Source organism: Cebus imitator, unplaced genomic scaffold (assembly GCF_001604975.1).
Source record: "Cebus imitator isolate Cc_AM_T3 unplaced genomic scaffold, Cebus_imitator-1.0 Scaffold219, whole genome shotgun sequence".
Taxonomy (NCBI): Eukaryota; Metazoa; Chordata; class Mammalia; order Primates; family Cebidae; genus Cebus; species Cebus imitator.
The window spans coordinates 2,841,021-2,847,383 of record NW_016107534.1 but is presented as its reverse complement, the minus strand read 5'-3'; the positions used below and the strand labels follow the sequence as shown (position 1 = coordinate 2,847,383).

Here is a 6,363-nt window from a genome sequence, read left to right as displayed (position 1 = left end):
AAACATAGAGATGCCAAAATAAGATAAAACGATGAAATGGTAACCAAAAGAGGTAAGCAAAGAAACAAGAAAAAGACACTAAAGATCTGGAAGTCAGCCGGGCGCAATGGCTCACGCCTGTAATCCTAGCACTTTGGGAGGGCAAGGCAAGCAGATCACCTGAGGTCAGTTCAAGACCAGCCTAACCAATATGGTGAAACCCTCTCTACTAAAAATATGAAAATTAGGCAGGCATGGTGGCATACACCTGTAGTCCCAGCTACTCGGGAGGCTGAGGCAGGAGAATCGCTTGAACCCGGGAGGTGGAGGTTGCAGTGAGGCAACATCGTGCCACTGCACTCCAGCCAGGGTGAAAAAGCAAGACTCCATCTAAAAAAAAAAAAAAAAATCATACAATAAAGCTGCAGAGAGAGATGAAATGACAGATATAGAAAATAGTTATGTTGATCCAACACACAGACTGAGTCCTTAGTGATTAGGGAACAAATGAAATTCAAAAAAGTAATAAAAACATAAAAAGAAAGAGCTATTTTTAAAACAAACAAACAAAAAGACCTGATTTGACAAAAGAACAGAATTCACTATATTGCAGATAAACTGAGTCAAGAAGCCACTGAGACCAGTCTAGCTCTTGTGAAGTTCCTAAATCTTAGGGATAAAGAATGCATTAACTAAGCATTACTACTCTTTTAGAATTTGTCTAGCAGGGCTGGGTGTGGAGGCTCACTCCTGTAATCCCAGCACTTTGGGAGGCTGAGGTGGGCAGATCACTTGAGACCAGCCTGGCCAAGACGACGAAACCCTGTCTCTACAAACAATACAAAAATTAGCCAGGTGTGGTGGTAAGCACCTGTAGTCCCAGCTACTTAGGAGATTGAGGCAGGAGAATGGCTTGAACCCGGAGACGGAGACTGCACTGAGCTGAGATCATGCCACTGCACTCCAGCCTGGGTGACAGAGAAAGAAAAAGAAAAAAAAGAAGAGTTTGTCTAGCAGGTTTTCCAGTTTCTGGAAAACCCCATACTTAAAAAAAAAAAAAAAAAAAAAAGCGTTATACTACAAACATCCAGATAGAAGAAGCTGACAGTCTACCCAGGGGAAAAAAGGAGACAGGCCTCAGACTTCTTTCCAGCAATTTTAGATGGCATAGGACAGTGAAACAATGGAGAAAGAATGTTGAGAAGAAAAGTATGTGACCTCATAATTCTATAAATGGCTTAAAATTCATTCAAATGTAGCAAAAATAATCTCAAAACACTAAGCACACAAAAATATATCCATAAGCTGGTTCTTTGGAAAAAAATTCTTTGGATCACTAAACATTTTACTTTGTGAAAACATGAACATATAACATTAAATAGGAAAATATAACTATGTGCAAATAAAGGGGAGGTGCAGGCTTCTGGGTGAAAGTAGTGGCATGAAGCTATACTACTTAAGATGTAGTCCAGGTAGTCCAAGACTCCAAAATATTGTGACTTAAAATAGAATTTTGATTCTCTCTTACATAATAGTTCAAAGGTCAGCAGTCCAGAGCGGATACAGTATCTCTGCCATTCTCAGCATGCGACTTTGAGCTCTGGGTCCTAAGGTGGCTACTCCAGCTCCTGCCATTATGTCTGCGTCCTGACCAGTGAGAAGAGGGAAAAGAAAGGGGAGTGCACACTCATTCCTTTTAAGGCTATGACCTGAAAATGGCATAATCACTTTTGCTCACATCCCATTGGTCGGAATTCAGACATGCGGCCACACCCAGGTACAAGGGAAGCTGGGAAATGTAACTTTTCACTGGGTGGCCATGAGCCCACCTAGAACTGGAGAACTATTTATTATTTAAGGATGAGGGCTATTGATGGACAGTTAGCAACCTGTGCGAAGAAGCTTTGTCATAGAATGACTCCCCTGCCATGCACATTAAGTATATCATTTTTTAAATAACAAAAGATTAACTATTGATAACCTAACAAAGAAAATGTTTAAGTTAGGTGGCCTCAGGGTAGGGAAGACATAAAATCTGGAGATAGCCTGGTAATAGAGAAAAAACGCTAGTTAATAAAATTGTGCAGAGTTCTCACAAATTACTCCCTCCCCCTCCCCAAATTGGAGAAGAGCAGTCTGAGGGAGTGAGTAATCAGCTCAGGGACACAATTCAAGAAAACCTTTTAAAAGTAGAAGAGGCCGGACGCGGTGGCTCACGCCTGTAATCCCAGCACTTTGGGGGGCTGAGGCGGGTGGATCACGAGGTCAAGAGATCGAGACCATCCTGGTCAACACGGTGAAACCCCGTCTCTACTAAAAATACAAAAAATCAGCTGGGCATGGTGGCGCATGCCTGTAATCCCAGCTACTCAGGAGGCTGAGGCAGGAGAATTGCCTGAACCCAGGAGGCGGAGGTTGCGGTGAGCCGAGATCGCGCCATTGCACTCCAGCCTGGGTAACAAGAGCGAAACTGTCTCAAAAAAAAAAAAAAAAAAAAAAAAGAAAAAAATAATTCAAGAAAAACCTTCATAAATCCCCTATCATTCACAGCACTGTCTCATTAGAGACAGAAAAGCCCAGCTGGGCTCACCATTGTTTAGTTCTTCAGGCTGATTTGAAGGATTATCCCATGAGAATAGGATACATCTACAAATAGAAAAGAGGGCGTTTAAAAATTTTTCAGGAGACAATTCAGCCTTAAAAAAGAAAGAAATTGGCTCCGTTCAATGGCTCACACCTGTAATCCCAACACTTTCAGAGGCTGTGGGAGAACTACTTGAGCTCAGGAGTTTGAGATCAGCCTGGGCAACATCGTGAGACCTTGTCTCTACTAAAAATTAAAAAAAAAAGTTAAAAAGGCCAGGGGTACATGCATGTACCTGTAGCCCCAGCTACCTGAGAGGCTGAGGCAAGAGCATCACTTGAGCCTGGGAGAGCAAAGCTGTGGTGAGCCGTAATCCCACCATTACGCTCCAGCCTGGCAACAGGGCAAGATCCTGTTTCAAAAGAAAAAGAAAAGAAGGGAAGGAGTGAAGGGGGCGGTGGGGGGGGGGGGCGAGGAGTAGGAAGAATGGAAGGAAGGGAGAGAAGAAGGAAGGAGGAAGGAAGGAAGGAAATCCTGCCGTAGGCAACAACATGCATGGACCTGGTGGATATTATGCTAGCTGAAATAAAGCAGACACAAAAAGACAAATATCGTATGATGTCACTTATACATGGAATAAAAAATGGTTGGCCAGGTAGGGTGGCCCATATCAGTAATCCCAATACTTTTGGAAGGCCAAGGCGGAAGGATCATTTGAACCAGGAGTTCAAGAGTAGCCTCAGCAACATAATGAGACCCCATCTCTACAAAAAAAACTAATAAAAATTAGCAGAGCCTGTGTTCCTGGGCTAAGGCAGGAGGATTGCTTGAGGCCAGGAGGTCGAGGCTGCAGAGTCATGATTGTGCCACACTGTACTCCAGTCTGGGTGACAGAGAGAGACCCTGTCTCAAAGAAAAGAAAATAGTCAAACACATAGAAGCAGAGTGTAAAACAGCGGTTGCCAGGGGCTGGGTGGGGGTGAAGATGAGATGATAGTTAAAGAGTACAAAGTTTCAGTTGTAGAATAGATGAGTGAGTTTTAGAGATCCAATATGTGCCATTATGTCTGCCACTAACAATGCTGTATGATATAGTTAAAAGGCGTGGCGGCCCACGCCTGTAATCCTAGCACTCAGGGAGGCAAGGCAAGTGGATCACTAAGTCAGGAGGTTGAGACCATCCTGGCTAACATGGTGAAACCCTGTCCCTACTAAAAATATGAGAAAACTAGCCAGGTGTTGTGGCACGCACCTGTAATCCCAGCTACTTGGGAGGCTGAGGCAGAATCGCCTGAACCCAGGAGGCAGAGGTTGCAGTGAGCTGAGATCGTGCTACTGCACTCCAGCCTGGGTAACAGAGCAAGACTCTGCCTCAAAAAAAAAAAATTTCCCAAGAGGGTAGACATTGAATATATTGAATATTATTCACACACACACACACACACACACACACGCGCGCACGCACATACACAAAATAATAGGGCAGGAGGAAAATTCAGGAGGTGATGGGTATGTCTATGGCCTTGATGGTAGTAGAGTTGGCTTCACAGGTGTATACTTACCCCCACACTCATCAAGTTGTATACATTAAATATAGACAGCTTTTTACATTTCAATCATTCCCGAGTCCTCATCACCCCAGGCCCCTGAGTCCTTATCACCCCAGGACCTTCACCCTATGGAAGAGTGAATGTCAATAACACAACCTGCAGCCTTCCAACGCCATTGTAGCCCTTTGAATTTCCCATGAGGAGTTGCCTTACTGCCTGCAGTGTGGCAGCAAGCAGGGAAGAAGACAAAGGTGAGCCCATTAGACTCAGATCGCAGGATGCCCAGGGATGAAGGATGAGGCAGATCTGAGAGCTTCTCAAAGACAGAGGGCTTGCTCAGTAGGAGCGGTGGCAGATGAGGGAGTCAGCCAGTGTAGTTGGGAGACTGGTTACATGAGCAATTGAGTAAACATATTGAGGATAATGGTAGCCAGGTTTCTCACTGTGGGAGAAGGTTCTTATAAGCATGGCAAGATTGGGAAGGCTAGAAAGAACCCAGAGGTGGTAGACTGAAATTGGAGATATCAAAATGAACTCAGTTTAAAATATATATAGAGAGAGCCGGGCGCGGTGGCTCACGCCTGTAATCTCAGCACTTTGGGAGACCGAGGTGGGTGTATCACGAGGTCAAGAGACCGAGACCATCCTGGCCAACATGATGAAACCCTGTTTCTGCTAAAAAAATACAAAACTTAGTTGGGCGTGGTGGTACGCGCCTGTAGTCCCAGCTACTCGGGAGGCTGAGGCAGGGGAATTGCTTGAAACCGGGAGGAGGAGGTTGCAGTGAGCCGAGATCGTGCCATTGCACTCCAACCTGGCGCCTGGCAACAGAGTGAGACTCTGTCTCAAAAAAAAAAAAGATAGATAGATGGAGATATATAGTTATAGGTGCAAGAGTGCATAAAAATTTATGTATGTGGCCAGGCACGGTGACTCACGCCTGTAATCCCAGCACTTTGGGAGGCTGAGGTGAGTGTATCACGAGGTCAGGAGTTCAAGACCAGCCTGGCCAAGACGGTGAAACCCTGTCTCTACTAAAAACTACAAAAATTAGCCGGGTGCAGTGGCAGGCACTTGTAATCCCAGCTACCCAGGAGGCTGAGGCAAGAGAATCACTTGAACCCCGATGGCAGAGTTTGCAGTGAGCCAAGATCGTGCCACTGCACTCCAACCTGGGCCACAGAGTGAGACTCCATCTCAAAAAAAAACAACCTGTGTGTGCATATATGGATGTGTGTGTGTGTTTTCCTAACTCTGTTCATTGAGAGGGCCTAGAAGCAGTGACACCACAGCAGGAAGACCCGCACTAAGTGTGTAGGTTGGTTTTCTAAATACCATCTTCCACTCTAAAGAACCAGGATTTCTTGGAGAAATGGCTGATTCCAAGACTGGGACAGGAAAAGTACAAGATAAGAGTGGAACCTCTTGTTTGCCAGAAAGGAAGGAAGTGTTCTAAGAATGAAGCTGACAAGTCAAAAGAATGCAGAAGGCAGCCTGAAGGTGCTCCCACTGGCCAAATTTGGGACCATTTGAATATCAAAGCAGACAATGACAGTGATGAGTTACAAACTGTCAAATAAAATTGGAACCTATTAGTCATACCGATGGTGGGGGGAGCCTCTTCTTTACAGTAGAATGCCAACGCTTCATAGTAGGAGGGATAATGGAAGTAGGAAATCACCATTTGGCAGGGCTCAATGGCTCGCACTTGTAATTCCAACATTTTGGGGGTCCAAAGTGGATGGACCACTTGAGCATAAAGTTCAAGATCAGCCTGACTAACACAGCAAGACCCAGTCTCTACAAAAATTAGCGGGTTGTAGTGGTGTGCGCCTGTGGTCCCAGCTACTTGGGAGGCTGAAGTGGGAGGATCACCTGAGCCCGGGAGGTGGAGGTTGCAGAGAACTATGATTATGCCACTGCACCCCAGCCTGGGTGACAGAGTGAGATCCTGTCTCAAAAACAAACAAACAAAAAAACACCAAGAAAATCACCATTTGGCACCATCAGAGTTGCAGCTGATTCAGGCAGAAGTTTTCAATAGAGGCTAAAGCTAGTGAATAGAGGAGGTTTGATGAATGCAATCTTGGGACGTATTTTTGGAAAAATCTACTGAATTACAGAGGGAGAAAGGATAATGTTATGGTAGAAAAATCTGGCAGACAACAAAATCAGTCCTCCCGTATGCAGCTCTAAGGACAGCATAGCTCCATTCCCAGGGTACTCCTGCCGAGAAAACAAGACCCAAGT

At 45.0% G+C, this 6,363-nt stretch overlaps 2 pseudogenes; both read left to right on the top strand.

Moving 5' to 3' along the window:
• Positions 1–673: 673 nt before the first annotated feature.
• On the top strand, positions 674–741 carry LOC119474228 (annotated as a pseudogene).
• A 239-nt stretch (positions 742–980) lies between these two features.
• LOC119474229 lies at positions 981–1,021 on the top strand (annotated as a pseudogene).
• The last annotated feature ends 5,342 nt before the right edge of the window (positions 1,022–6,363 follow it).